Raw genomic sequence first — 15,302 nt, 5'->3', positions numbered from 1 at the left:
GAGTTTGAGACCAGCCTGGCCAACATGGTGAAACCCCATCTCTACTAAAAATACAAAAAATTGGCCAGGCGTGGTGGCGGGTGCCTGTAGTCCCAGCTACTCGGGAGGTTGAGGCAGAAGAATCACTTGAGCCTGGGAGGCGGAGGTTGCAGTGAGCAGAGATTGTGCCACTGCACTCCAGCCTGGGCGATAGAGTGAGACTCGGTCTCAAAAAACAAACAACCAAACAAAAAACCACACACACACACAAACCAATGACAACATAGCAAGTTTTTGGTTATTTCAAGCTCTCGTTGCTTATTTGAGGCTTTAAAGTGCCTAGTCATTAATCAGGGCCCAGAGTATAAAGATCTTACCATGTTGACATCAAAAGCATACCAATGGTAGTCTACTGGTGTCTTATTAAATTCTAAGGAAGGTCTGTCAAAAACTATTGAGGGCTTTATTATGCTCTTGCACTGAGCTTTATGAGGGTTGAATATGTAATAAGACCAAGTTTGTATTTGCACAGGATTGTGGACTGCAGAACATCTCCAAGAGTGGTGGTTCTCAAAGTGAAGCTCTGGGCCCAGCAACATCTGTCTTGCCCGGGAACCTCTTAGAAATGCATTGTCAAACCCCACCCTAGACCGACTGAATCAGACAGTAGGGGTGGAAGGATGGAGAACAGTCTGGGTTTAATAAGCCCCTCACCCAAGTGATTCATCACACCTAATATATCTAGTAACTAGTGTACTGGTTCTTAACAATTTTCCCCCTGGTGTTAGCTTTCACCATTTGTATATCCTATGTGTCTGCATGTTGAACTCAACCAGACATTATCTTTACTTTCAGCTGCCCTTGCTAGGAAACAGTTTGCAACCTCTTTGAATGAGGAAGAGAGAAGTTCAGAATGTGTCTGTGCTCATCACAGAGTTAGAAACAATGAATGTTAACTCTTCTCTGAGTTTCTTAAGAAACTGAGATACTCTAAGCATTGTATAAACATTGACTTGGTTAATTAATCAAGATGTTCCATCTATGGAGGACAAAAGCCTTCTGAAAAACTAGGTGGAGACTGATACGACTGATACGGATTTTTAAAAACTTAACATAAGTATTTTAGTTCCCCATCGGTTTCTCTACTTTTCACAAGATTTTCTAAATGGCAATTTTTTTTTTTTTTTTTTTTTGAGATGGAGTCTCCCTCTGTCACCCAGGTTGGAGTGCAGTGGCCCGATCTCGGCTCACTGCAGCCTCTGCCTCCTGGGTTCCAGTGATTCTCCTGCTTCAGTCTCCCAGGCAGCCCGGATTACAGGCCTAAATGGCAATTTCTCTTCATAGATGTGAACAGGCTGAGAGATGGTGGAATGGACTGGGCTTCCTGGGGTTCATCATTACTCTCTACTGCTAGGACTTGGCACATTTGTTCTGCATGGTTCCATGAACATAAAATAAAAGCGAGCCAAGTCTTTTAATGTGGGAGATGCATTTGAAATCAGACAACCAGTAAATACACCTAAAGACATCAAAACAAGTTCAAGTAAACCTTAGGCCCTACTGAGTGGCAGCCACCGTTCATGGACAATTTAGGTGTGTGATCTCAGGTTAAATCTCTCAATCTTGCCTGTGTTTCCTGTAAATGGGAACAACACTACCTTATAAAGTACTTCACATAAATGGGTAAGTATATGAAACAATATACAAAATTTAGTATAGTCATGGCAAACTAAGTTTTTGTGGGGCCTGAAGCTTGTTCAATTTGGGAGTCCTCTTAAAAAAAAAAAAAAAAGAATATAGGATTTCAAAAGCAAGCACAGGGCTGGGAAGGGGTCCCTGAGCCCTGCTCTCCTCCACAGGAAATCCACCTTTGTGCAGTTACTCTGTTTATTTTAAGCCAGGGGAGAGCAGAGCAATTGCTTCCTTCATGTGGAGGTGTCCATCAGTGGCTCCGTCACTGGGCGTGTGCATGACTGTACTTCCCTCTGCCGCAGACACCTCAGCCACCGTCTAGCCAGGCAAACCTGTTTGGTGTGCTCACTGCATGATGAAGGCGGGTGTGGCTCCCAGGGGGAGTGTCCCGCCTCCAGAACATGGCCAGAGGCTACAGAATCAGACTTTTGCCAAAGGAAGAAAGAGCGCCTGAGGCATGTGTTCACCGGGCAACTATGAATGGCTTGACTGGGTGGAGCCTTCACTATCTTTTTAGTTAAGCCTTTTAGTCTCAAAAATGGAAGAGGCAAAGCTCAATTCTTAAAGATCACTCCTTTTTTTTTTTTTTGAGGCGGAGTCTCGCTCTGTCGCCCAGGCTGAAGTGCAGTGGCACGATCTCGGCTCACTGCAAACTCCGCCTCCCGGGTTCACGCCTTTCTCCTGCCTCAGCCTCCCGAGTAGCTGGGACTACAGGCGCCCGCCACCGCGCCCAGCTCATTTTGTGTGTGTGTGTGTGTGGTTTTTTTTAATTATTATTATACTTTAAGTTTTAGGGTACATGTGCACATTGTGCAGGTTAGTTACATATATATACATGTGCCATGCTGGTGTGCTGCACCCACTAACTCGTAATCTAGCATTAGGTATATCTCCCAATGCTATCCCTCCCCCCTCCCCCCACCCCACAACAGTCCCCAGAGTGTGATGTTCCCCTTTTGTGTGTTTTTAGTAGAGACGGGGTTTCACCGTGTTAGCCAGGATGCTCTCGATCTCCTGACCTCATGATCCGCCCACCTGGGCCTCCCAAAGTGCTGGGATTACAGGCGTGAGCCACGGCGCCTGGCCAAGATCACTTCTTAAAAGAGAATTCCATCTGCCTCCACCCTCATCACATTGCATATCAGAAATGGTAGTTTTGGGGTTGCCCTCAGACCCGAGCCTGCTCCAAACAAACACAAACTGAACAGCAAGAACATAGACCTCGACTTTTCAGCCAGGACTTGGTGCTAGCTTTATTTTTATGAAAACAAAACAAAACAGCAACAACAACCAAAACAATGCTATTTCACTGAGTTGAAAGATCTAAACTTTTTTTTTTTTTTTTTTTTTTTTTTTTTTGAGACTGAGTCTTGCTCTGTCGCTCAGGCGGGAGTGCAGTGGCGCGATCCCAGCCGACTGCAACCTCTGTCTCCCAGGTTCTAGTGATTCTCCTGCCTCAGCCTCCTGAGTAGCTGGGACTACAGGAACCCGCCACCATGCCTGGCTAATTTTTGTATTTTTAGTAGAGACGGGGTTTCACCGTGTTAGCCAGGATGGTCTTGATCTCCTGACCTCGTGATCGGCCCACCTTGGCCCCCCAAAATGCTGGGATTACCGGAGTGAGCCACCGCGCCCAGCCAGGGGAGAAAGTTCTATGAAGAAAAATAAAGCTGGGAAGGGAGAGATAACATGTTTGGGGGTAGGGTGAGCTTACAAATTTATACAAGATGGTAGAGAAAGCCTCTTTAAGAAAATGGCATTTAATTGAAGACTGGACCCATGTAGATATCTAGAGAAAGCACATTCCAGGCAGAGGCACCAGCAAGGGCAAAGGTCCTGCAGTGGAAGTGGTCCCGTGGCTGGGGCTGTGTGAGAAGGAGGACAGTGAGACCCATGGGGTGGGAGGTGGGGCAGGACACATAGTATTGGCTCTTGAGGCCATTCCAAAGACTTTGACTTTTACTCAGAATGAGATAGAATGCCACTGGATGCCTCTATAACAAGGAATGACATGACCTGAGTCACACTATAATAGGAGTTTCCTGGCAGTTGTGTTAAGGTAGACCAAAGTGGGACAAGGGCAAAAGTAGGGCGAGGAGATGGGATACAATGACAATCATCCATGCAAAAGACAAGGGGGGCTTGAATCAATGTGATTACAGTAGAGGTTGATGAGAAGTGATCCAATTCTGATTATGATCTGAAGGTAGAGTAAGACAGCAAGATTTTCTGTGGAAGAAAAGAGTCAAGAATGACTTCAAGATTCTTGGACTGAACAAGGGTATGGAAGACTGAGGCAGAAGAGGTCTAGGGGGACAGAACATCAGGAGTTCAGCTCTGCATGTATTACATTGGTGATATTAATTACCCATCTAAATGGAGATTTCGATTATGCAGTTAGATATATGAGCATAGTGTTCAGGACAGCTGTGCAAGCAGGCTGAAGACATAAATTTGAAAGTCATCAGCATATATGCTTAAAGCTTTGAAATTAGGTGGAAAATCAAAGGAGTGAGCGTAGACACAAAAGAGATTCAAGGCGTGAGCTTCTGGTGGCTTCTTCTACATTAAGGGGCACTTCTATGTTAAGAGGTGGAGAGAAAAGGGTTCAGCAAAGTAGGCTGAGAAGGAGATGCCTCATGGAGAAAAGCCTTATGAGCACAATGTCCTGGAAACTAAGAAAAGAAAGTGTTTTAAGGAGAAAGAAATGATCAGTTATGTTATATGATGCTGTCAGAGCCAAGAAGATTATGGCTGAGAATTGGCCATTGAGTTTACAACATGGAAGGCCCTGGAGACCTAGGTATAGGCAGTTTCATTGGAATAATGGAGGCAAAAACCTAATTGCCATGGAGAGGTTTCTTGAAACCTAATTGCAGCAGTTTCAAGAGAGACTAGGAGAACAGAAACTGGGGAGAGTCAGTATGGACAACTCTTTCGTATTGCTCTAAAGGGGAGCAGAAAAATAGGGCAGAAGCTAAAATATAGCATGGGTTCAAGGCAGTCGTTTTGTTTTTTTGAGATAGGAAAAACCAACAGCATGTTGTAGGCAGGCGGGCAATATCCTAGAAGAAAGAAAAAAACCAATGATGCAGGTAGAGAATCCCTGAGTGCAGTCCTTGATGAGGGCAAGGGAGGAGCCCTCCTGTTGACCTGAGATGGGATATGTGATCATGGGGAAGGTAGGCAAATTGTGGGATGTGGCTGTAGAAGTGTGTGGTAGAAGTTCTCTTCTGAGTACTTCTGGTTTTTTGTGTGTCTTAGGAAATAAATCATTAGCAGAGTGACATGGGGGAGGAAGAGTGGAAGGTTTGAAGAAAAAGGGAAAGTGTGAAACGGTCCTTGAGGAGAACAGGAAAGCCAATGGACTGGGGAAATGGATCTGATGGCCAGGTAGTATTAAGAACCCCTTGAAGCTAATGAACGTGAATTCAAAGTGAGGCAGTAAGTTGTGGGTGTGTGTGAAGGATGGACTCTAATGACTAACCATGGAATTTAAAATGGGTTAGGAGGGCTATAATGGTAAAGGAAGGTGGGAGAAGTGCAAAGGTGGCAGGTTCAATGGATCGTAGGCTCCAGAGGGTTGAGATATTATTAAAGTCTGGGCACTCGAGTGACTGAGCTTCAAGAATCAACGGTGGTGATTAGAGACGGGGTGCTTGAAACTGAGGTTGTGGAAAAAGTACAGGTGATTGAAATGGCACCATCTAGATGTGATCACAGTAGTGAGTAGCTGAAGTAGGTGTTTTACTAGAGAATTTGTTTGGTTAAGTAATCACACTTTTCTCTCTTTCAATCCTGTCCCAGTTGAAGCCACTTCAGTACATTGTCCTGAAGTTTTATTTCTCAAATAAAGCCTAACAAAATATTTATTCACTTTGTCAGCCCATAGGCCATGAATGACACATCGTGACTCATGGATGCCCTGGCTCTTTGCATCCTGCACACAGACACATGATGGACACTTGATGAGACTCCTTGACACAAAAGGGTGGGTTTGAGTCCCACATGAACACTAGCGTGCATGCTTGGGGTTGATGAAGTACACTTGAGTAATTTTTGTAAAGCCAGTGGTTTAAATAGGGATATCTGATTTACTCTAACCAAATATCAGATTACTGTATTTCCTTTTGTGGTTCCATGTGCATTCTGCAAACTAGCATTCTTTTAGTGTACCTCTGCAGGCAAAGAATTTGGAAACTACATACCTATAAAACACTAATCAAAGCTCTTAGATTGACTGGATCCCACCCACCACTCTCCCTGCTGAGCAATTGAGTTAATTAAAAGAAAAATATCTCAAGAATATAAGCTCATATCAATAATCTCATTTAAAAAAATAAACAAAGATTTCCAAAATTCCAAGTGAGCAAAGGGTGAGCAAAACTTTGACTTATACTGTCTGTATTAACTATAGTGCTGAATAAAAATAATGGTTAAGAATGAACAAGATCCAAAATCTTCCAGAAAGATCATAATAATCATGCTTTAGATAGTGGGTGACACATTGAGGACACCTAATTTGTTAAATGAAGGTGTGAGTGTGCCTAATCTGGAAATGAAGTGCCATACTTTAGAAAAATACTGTTAGCAGGGGTATAGTTGGCCAGAAACCACTTGCAACCCCAACATGTTCTTCCCTGAACTTCCTGTGTAATGAAGGCAGTTTTCCATTTGCTGCATTTGTAGGAAATGGGGAAACTGAGGAGGCTCTGAAATGGCCATGAGAATTCTTTTTAAGAATCTTCACCACAATTACACTGGAGCTGTTCAAGGACTTTTTTCCTTCTGCTCATTTTAATGGCCTGAGATAATAGATCAAAATGAAGGCCTGTCCTCAGATGTGTATGAAAGCACAGAAGAACAGGATAAGACAGGAATCAAGGCCTCTACCACTGGGGAATGCAGGTTGCTATATACCAGGCAATGGGTGGGTTTCCAAGGAGATGTGTCAGAGCCATGGAATGCTGCAACTGGGCTGTGCCTGACCCAAGGTGGGGGCGGGTGCAAGGAACCTGCTGGCACATTAGAGGTCTTTCCTTCTGGAGGCAAACTTTGGAGAAATGTACAACACTAGCCTATGTCTGTAAGTTCATGCTTTGGGAACAAAGTTTGAATTGCTTTCAGAGAAAAAAAATATACTGATGGGGTGAAGATAATGGTGGCTAATTTTGATCTGACCAAACAGATATAAAAACTACAGGCTGATCCAACAACAATCTTCTCCCATTTTCTTTCAAATGAGCAACCCTAAAGCATATACTTTTTAGTTTTACAAGGAAGGAGTCTCTCCAAGGAAAAGTTCAAGTGGATTTTTGGTTACCCAGCAAATTATTCTAATTAAGACATGGCTTTTATTCTAAAAATAATAATAATAACAATAATAAAAGGGTGTGTGTATGTGTGTGATTTTTAAGAGCATGTTAATTCTAGGACAGTCTGAACATCTGTGTCTTAGGAGAGGCATGTTTTAGGAGATTGCCTCCTTTTGGAGGAGGGGCAGGATGCCTGCCTACAAAGGGCGCCCAGTGGCCTGGAATACCGAAAGCACATTCTCAGGACATGCAGAGGTAACTGGTTGAAACTTGCCAAAGGATGCTTTTCCATTTGGCTCACAGCAATTCATTTATATTGGTTTTGACCATCCCACTCATTTTATTTTTAAGTCCTTATTCATTTTCGGGCCTTTCCGTATAGGGTTAGCAAGGAATTACTAATTCCGGATCTGCCCACTGTGACACTCAACTAGAAGATTAAGTCAGGTTTTAGAAACCTTGTTTTTGTCATATTTCCCCCATGCCCAGGCTTAAGAACACTCCAAATACTAATAATTACAGGAAATTCCATCAATTTGGGGGAATTGGCTTTAGACTATTTTTTAGTTGGTGTTCAGTGAAAATAAAATAATTCATTCAAGTAAACACTAGATGGGAAAAATTACTTGAGGAGAAAAGACAAATCTCCCTTACAGAGGAACTACAAATGATTTATGTAGATATTCTGCCCTCAAGGAGATGCAGGATAACTCACACTCCTTAAGTGTGGGCAGCACATAGCGACTTCCTCTCAGAGCACAGTATTGAAAAGGGCGGGGAGAGTCATGTTACCATGGGCAACACGACAAACTACTTCACCTAGGGGCTCCAGAGTAACCCCAACAGTGAGAAGTACTCTTGACACAATGAAATGAAAATGGCACTTGCCTCTGTGGTCTTCCTCACCAAAACTAGTAACCCTGTTCTATTATAATGAGAAAAAGATCAGACAAACCTCAACCGAAGGATGTTCTACAAAACGCCTGCCCATTACTCCTCCAAACTATCAAGGCCATCAAAAAACACAGACAGTCTGAGAAACTGTCACAGCCACGAGGAGTCTAAGGTGACAACCAAGTGTAACGTGATATCCTGGATGGAACCCCGGAACAGAAAAAGGACATTGGGTAAAAACTGAAGAAAATATGAAGAGAATACGAACTTTATTTATTTATTTATTTTTTTGAGATGGAATCTCACTCTGTTGCCCAGGCTGGAGTGCAGTGGCACAGTCTCAGCTCACCACAACCTCTGCCTCCCGGGTTCAAGCAATTATCTGCCTCAGCCTCCCGAGTAGCTGGGACTACAGTTGCGCACCACCATGCCCACCTAATTTTTGTATTTTTAGTAGAGACGGGGTTTCACCATGTTGGCCAGGCTGGTCTTGAACTCCTGACCTTGTGATCCATCCGCCTCAGCCTCCCAAAGTGCTGGGATTACAGGTGTGAGCCACCACGACCGGCCGAGAATATGAACTTTAATAATAATAATGTGCCAATATTGGTTTGTTAATGGTAACAAATTCCTAATTTGGGATGCTAGTAATTCCCCTAGTAATAGGGGAAACTGAATGTGCCATTTATGGGAATTCCATTATATTCTCAATCTTCTGTAAATTTATAGCTGTGCAAAAAAAAAAAAAAATCTGTTTAAGGAAAAAATTACTTGACTGAAAGAGAACACTCCACCCACCCCACCCAATCTGCCACTCCTGCTTTCACAGAGTCAGCCTGATGCAGAAAGTCTAATCATGAATTGTGCAGTTCTGGGTAGTTGGAACCCTGTAAATATGGATCATGCAGCAGGTGATGTTGTGAAGAGAAGTATGTTTCAGAGCTCCCAGCTTCTCTGTTCTGGATGTGCTTCCCCCTTCCCCTGCCCTGCCCCCATAATGATAGGGCTAATACTTACATAGTATTATGTAATATGTAGCCCATGTATTGCGTTTCTCCTTCATAGCAGCCAACACTATGGAATAGGAGGGTTCTATTAGCATTACTGTATCCATGAAGATGAGACCTAGAGAAGTTAAGGACCTTGCCCAAGATCCCTTGCCTGTAAGGATGGAGCTGGGATTCAAATTCAGACAGCCTGGGCCCCAGAGCCAGTGTGCTTTTAACCTTTGTCACATTGGTCTACTTCCCTCCCTCATTCACTTCTCTTCCAGGTATTCAGAAGCTCATACTTTCTTTAAGCAGGATTATCCTTAGTCTAAGAATGGTCAAGTTTACTACAACCCATGATGTCAGCTGTACTGTGTAGACTCCATCAAGAAATAATAGATGTGGAGGTGGGTGCTTGGAGCAGGGGAAAAGTGCCACTCTATGAAGTAAGGCCTGGTTAAAATTATAGCGTTGGCCCACAGCCTACACTCCGATCACCGCAGGACCTGGATGATACTGAATCCCATCCTACAGTAAATTCTAGCCGTAAAACTAATGTTGTTCCTGTCTGATGTCTTGGAAACAAACCAGCATTGGGGCATTTTCAAGTGGTTTCGATACTGAGCATTAGTAAACCCACAGGTGTGCCTAAGTGAGGATTTGTGAAGCTGAGCATACTTTCCCAACCCTACATTTCAGAAAAGTTGGCTCCCTTTTATTTACAAAACGAGGTGGAATTGGATGTACTAGTCCAAATGAAGAGAAATAGGTTCTCTTTCATGTTTGAAAGAGATGTACATAAGACTCTAAAAGATGTACATAACAATAAGTTATTCAAAATAGCAACTTCTCAAACCCTGCCCTTTTCCATAAATTTCTTTAAACAGTCAGAAAGTTCACAATTTAATAAAGACTCTCAGAAAGGCTAGTCAAAGAATAGGCCCATTCAGTAACTTCATAAATATAGGGGGTTAAAAAATGAAATCTTCCATGATGACTTCCTGCTGGAAAAGTCAAAGCTAGTTCAGACCACTTGGAGGGAAGACTTCACCTCTGGAACACATTGTTTGCTTTTAAAGTTCCCTGGGAGTGTGGGATGGTAACAATTTTTTTTTATTTTTGGTTATCTGTGTTTCTAATGTTTCCACAATGGACATTCATTGCATTTGTCATAATACAAGTAAATGAGAAAAGCTATTTTTAAAAGAAAGTTCAGATTGCTGTTTGAACAGGAAATCACTTACCTGGAAAATCATTGATGTGAGGCTGGGTGCAGTGCCTCACGTCTGTAATCCCAGCACTTTGGGAGGCCAAGGTGGGCAGATCACCTGAGCTCAGGCATTAGAGACCAGCCTGGCCAACATGGCAAAACCCCATTTCTACTAAAAATACAAAAATTAGCAGGTCATAGTGGTGCATGCCTGTAATCCCAGCTACTTGGGAGGCTAAGGCAGGAGAATCGCTTGAACCTGGGAGGCGGAGGTTGCAGTGAGGCAAGATCGTGCCATTGCACTCCAGCCTGGGCTGACAGAGCAGGAATCCATCTCAAAAAAAAAAAAAGAAAAGAAAATCATTGATGTAAATGTGGAGAGGAGCCATTCTGCCTGCGACTGACTGACAGGCATTGCAAAGCAGTGCCCTGGTTTTAGGGATGATGTTTCTTCTATGACTGCAGCAGGACTCTGGGGAATTCCATCTAACACTGTTGGTGGGTTGAAGATCTGGCAGATGGTTTGGGTAGTCCGGTTCCATGGAATTAACAAATAACTTCAAATCAATCCAACAAAATAACATACAGCCAAGGCTGGAACGCAGATCAATGTCAGGAACAGATACTCATCACTCTGTAAGAGAGAAATGCAGATCAGTCAATGGACTTACAAAAGTAAAGGCTTTCATTCTGAAGTTTGTGTGCTCAGTTCTTTTTCAGCTTTGCTTAGGAAATAACAAAAGAAAAAGCAACCTTAGGTTGACATGGGAGGAGATCCACACCGAGTCCAAACTTTCCCTCTCTGGGTAGCAGTATCATAGTTTGGGGGATTAAATATAGGTCCAAAGTAGACCCATGTTAAGGTAAACCAGGGCTTGGCAAACTTTTTCTGTAAAGGGCCAGATAGCAAATAGTAGAGGCTTTTGGGACTTCATGGTCTTTGTTGGAGCTATTGAATTCTGCCATTGTTGTAAAAGTAGCCATAGACAATATTTAGAGGAAGACGTAACTGTGTTTTAATAAAACTTCCCCCAAACATCTGGCAAGCAGGATTTGGCCTGCATCTATAGTTTTCTGGCCTCTGACTTAAGCCAATCATAAGTATGCCATCCCTTTTGCCAGTGATTAAGATACCCAGGCTTAAACTAATCAGCATGAAGCCTTTTCCTGGTGATAATCACAGGTTCGGAGATGGCATATGATAGGCTCAATCAGGAAAGATTTTTGTTTGGAGTTTGAGGGAGAAGGGTCTGATCTTTCCTGTTTACAAAAATAAGGAAGCATCCAACCTTAATTGCTACTGGCACCCAGTCTACAACTATGAGGGGAACAAGCCTTCAGATGAAGTGGACGATGGAAGAGAAACATAGAACTTGTATTCTTGATGATATTATTGAACTACAGGGTAATTTAACTCTATTTTCCACTCATCCTCAGAATTTTCCGTATGTAAGCCTATAAATGTGCTTATTATAAATACCAATTTTTTTTTTTCCTGAGACATAGTATCGCTCTGTCGCCCAGGCTGGAGTGCAGTGGCGCGATCTTGGCTCACTGCAAGCTCCACCTCCCGGGTTCGCACCATTCTCCTGCCTCAGCCTCCCGAGTAGCTGGGACTACAGGCGCCCGCCACCACGCCTGGCTAATTTTTTGTATCTTTTAGTACAGACGGGGTTTCATCATGTTAGCCTGGATGGTCTCGATTTCCTGACCTCGTGATCCACCTACCTCGGCCTCCCAAAGTGCTGGGATTACAGGCGTGAGCCACCGCACCCAGCTATATATAACATTTTCAGTTGAGACTTCTGTTACTTGCAGATAAATGCATCCCAGCTGATGGAAAGTTTAAAAATAAGTTTATGGCTTTCAAAGTTTGCAAACACTGAAGTGAGTTAGTTAACACCTGCTGCCATAAAATTTCCTTCCCATCACAAAAAAAAAAAGAATATGAAAAATAGGGAATAAAAACTACCCTGACTCTTTTTAACTGCCTAAATTGGTGAATGTGGGTCTCCCAGGGGACAGTGAAGATATCTTCGTTTGTTTTGTGCAGTTATAACAGATACCTGAAATGGGGTAATTTATAAACAACAGAAATTTATTTCTCACAGTTCTGGAGGCTGGGAAGTTCAAGGTCAAGGTGCTGGTAGGTTTGGTGCCTGGTAAGGTCTGGGTCACCACTTCCAAGATGGCACCTTAAATGCTGCATACCCCAGAAGGGAGGAACACCTTTCCTCAAATGGCAGAAGAGCAAAAGAGCCAAGAAAGAGAACCTACTCCTAAAAGCCCTTTTTAAAAAGGGAATTAAATAGACCCCATGGGAGTGGTTTAATACCTAATCACCTCTTATGGGTCATACCTCTTAATACCATTACAATGGCAATTACATTTCAACATGAGTTTTGGAGGGGAGAAACATTTAAAGTGTAGCAGAAGTTTTGATTAAATGACCCTTAATTTATGGAACTGTGGAATGCCTGGGTCGGTGGACACTTTCCCTGCAATGAGACCAAGAACTTGAATGCAAAGAGGCATTGAAGATTTAAACTTTCTTTCTGCCTTCCATTAACACCCTTGGTCTATGTGCAAGTCTCTTCCCTTCTTAATCTTCACACTCTAAACATAAGGAATGATTTATAAACAACAGCATAAGCATTATCTATTTTTTTTTGAGATGGAGTCTTGCTCTATCATTCAGGCTGGAGTGCAGTGGCGCAATCTTGGCTCACTGCAACTTCCACCCCCTGAGTTCAAGCGATTCTCCTGCCTCAGCCTCCCGAATAGCTGCAACCACAGGCATGTGCACCATGCCCAGCTAATTTTTGTATTTTTAGTAGAAACGGGGTTTCACCATGTTGGCCAGGTGGGTCTCAAACTCCTGACTTCAGGTGTTCCACCCGCTTAGTCCTCCCAAAGTGCTAGAATTACAGGCGTGAGCCACTGTGCCCGGCAGCATTATCTCATTTTGAGGTTCACTGGTTCTTACACAATTTCTATTATAGTTGTATGCCATTCTTTTATATATTAATTTTTGTTGTATGAATGTATGGTTTGGGATTATTTCAATAAAATAAAAAAATTGAGTTTTAGAATGGTTTGTCCTCCAGCAGGTCAAATCTGAATAACATTAATTATCTTCCTAACATTCTCTCCCTCTTTTTTTTTTTGAGATGGAGTCTCACTCTTTTGCCTAGGCTGGAGTGAAGTGGCATGATCTCAGCTCACTGCAACCTCCGCCCCCTGGGTTCAAGTGATTCTCCTGCCTCAGCCTCCCAAGTAGCTGGAATTACAGGCATGTGCCACCACACCTGGCTAATTTTTGTACTTTTAGTAGAGACAGGGTTTCACCATGTTGGCCAGGCTGGTCTCAAACTCCTGACCTCAGGTGATCCGCCCACCACGGCCTCCCAAAGTGCTGGGATTACAGGTGTGACCCACCATGCCTAGCCTTTCCTAACACTCTTAAGGGGTAATTTAATAAGTTATAACTTCTCTCTTCATACTAATGTTTAAACTTAGATATAGAAAGGTGAGTGATTCAACCTTGTAAAATAAGTACAAAACATGTATCATTTATTCATTCAAAAAGATATTACTGAGGGCCTATTAAGAGGCAGGCACTGTTCCATGCCTTGCTATAATGCAAAGTCCCTGCCATCATGAAACTTACATTCTATAGGGGGAGACAAATAATAAATAATGAATCTTATATTAGGAGGTGATAAGTAATAAGAAGAAACATAAAGCAAAGGAAAGGAATAGAGGCTAACTAAGCAGGAGCGGGAGGTGGCATGTGATTGTAGGCACCCTCAGGTGGGGATGAGCTTGGAGGTGGAGTTTGCTTCGTTGTCTGGAAAACAGCAGAGGGACCAGAGTGGCTGGAGCAGATAGGATGAGGAGAGAGAACTGCAGAGGATGAGTTGGAAAGGTGGGGCAGGGCATATCACATATGACCGGAGAGGACACAGAATGACTTTGGGTTTTATTCTGAGGAAGATGAGAAAATGGGTACCATTGAAAGAGTCCCCAGCCTACAGACTCTCTGACAAGCCCAACTGTCCCCAGCATACCAAAGACAGTAATATTTAAGATCCCTTACTATTCATCAAGCTGATTTATAGTCTTAACAGTTGAGTAGTCATTTATTAGAAAGATCAAAGTGGGGCTGGAAACAATGGCTCATGCCTGTAATCCCAGCACTTTGGGAGGCCAAGGCATGTGGATTGCTTGAGCACAGGAGTTTGAGACCAGCCTGCGCAACATGGTGAAACCCCATCTCTACAAAAAATTAAAAAATTAGTTGGGCTTCATGGTGTGCGCCTGTAGTGCCAGCTACCTGGGATGCTGAGGTGGGAGGATTGCTTGAGTCTGGAAGTTTGAGGCTGCAGTAAACAGAGATCACACTACTGCACTCCAGCTTGGCTGATAGAATGAGACCCTGTCTTAAGAAAAGAAAAAAGAAAGAAAGATTGAAGTGGTTAATTCATTGTTCTCTTGCAATGAAACTTACTCTATCAGGAAAAGCCTTGAAACTGTACCTCATAATCATATTTTTTCCTTTGGTTCCCTTCTTGCCTAGGACTTATCATCCTTTTCCATAGATTATGTAGGGTGGCACTGTATTATTTATCAAATGTCTACCACAATGCTGGCTTATAGCAGATAATCCAAGAAATTCACTGGACAAGGAAATAAAAGAATGAGCACAGCAAAATACTTTACTGTTAGACTTTAATATAAAGAATTTACTATAAAGAATTTTAATATAAATAATTTAGCCTACAGTCACCAAAAAAGGCAGGTTATAAGCACTTTTTTCTCTTTCCTGTATCATATTATTTTCTTTAAAAAGATTATATACTTTTGAAACCTGCAATTGTGATGATCGTTTTTGTAGGTAAATTCCATTTGTAGATGATTATAATAACTAAGTTTTCAAGAATGTACTAGAAAGCAAATTTAAACACATTTTTCTGATACATATTTTACAAACTGTAATCATTTCATTTTTCACAGGATGCCCTTCAAATATAGCAACTTTCCTAGACAAGTGTGAATGCCCTGCAATTGTGGAAACAAAAATATGCACAACTTTCCTAGACAAGTGTGAATGCCCTGCAATTGTGGAAACAAAAATATGCACAACTTCCAAATGTCAGTCTCATGAAGGTAAAACTAAAAGAGCAAAGGACTTACTCCCAAGTTCTAGGCATCTAGTTTACA

At 42.5% G+C, this 15,302-nt stretch overlaps 1 protein-coding gene across 1 annotated transcript in view; it reads left to right on the top strand.

The window, feature by feature from the left end:
- Nucleotides 1–3,099: 3,099 nt before the first annotated feature.
- LAMC2 (laminin subunit gamma 2) overlaps nucleotides 3,100–15,302 on the top strand; it is an 83,885-nt gene continuing 71,682 nt past the window's right edge. Inside the window, exons 1-2 of the mRNA XM_009439410.5 lie at nucleotides 3,100–6,757; nucleotides 15,096–15,248. The gene's annotated coding sequence lies outside the window, so the exon portion shown is untranslated. The remainder of the gene's footprint in view (nucleotides 6,758–15,095; nucleotides 15,249–15,302) is intronic.

Source organism: Pan troglodytes, chromosome 1, assembly GCF_028858775.2.
Source record: "Pan troglodytes isolate AG18354 chromosome 1, NHGRI_mPanTro3-v2.0_pri, whole genome shotgun sequence".
Classification (NCBI taxonomy): Eukaryota; Metazoa; Chordata; class Mammalia; order Primates; family Hominidae; genus Pan; species Pan troglodytes.
The sequence above is the reverse complement of the archived record's forward strand: the minus strand, read 5'-3'. Positions and strand labels throughout refer to the sequence as shown.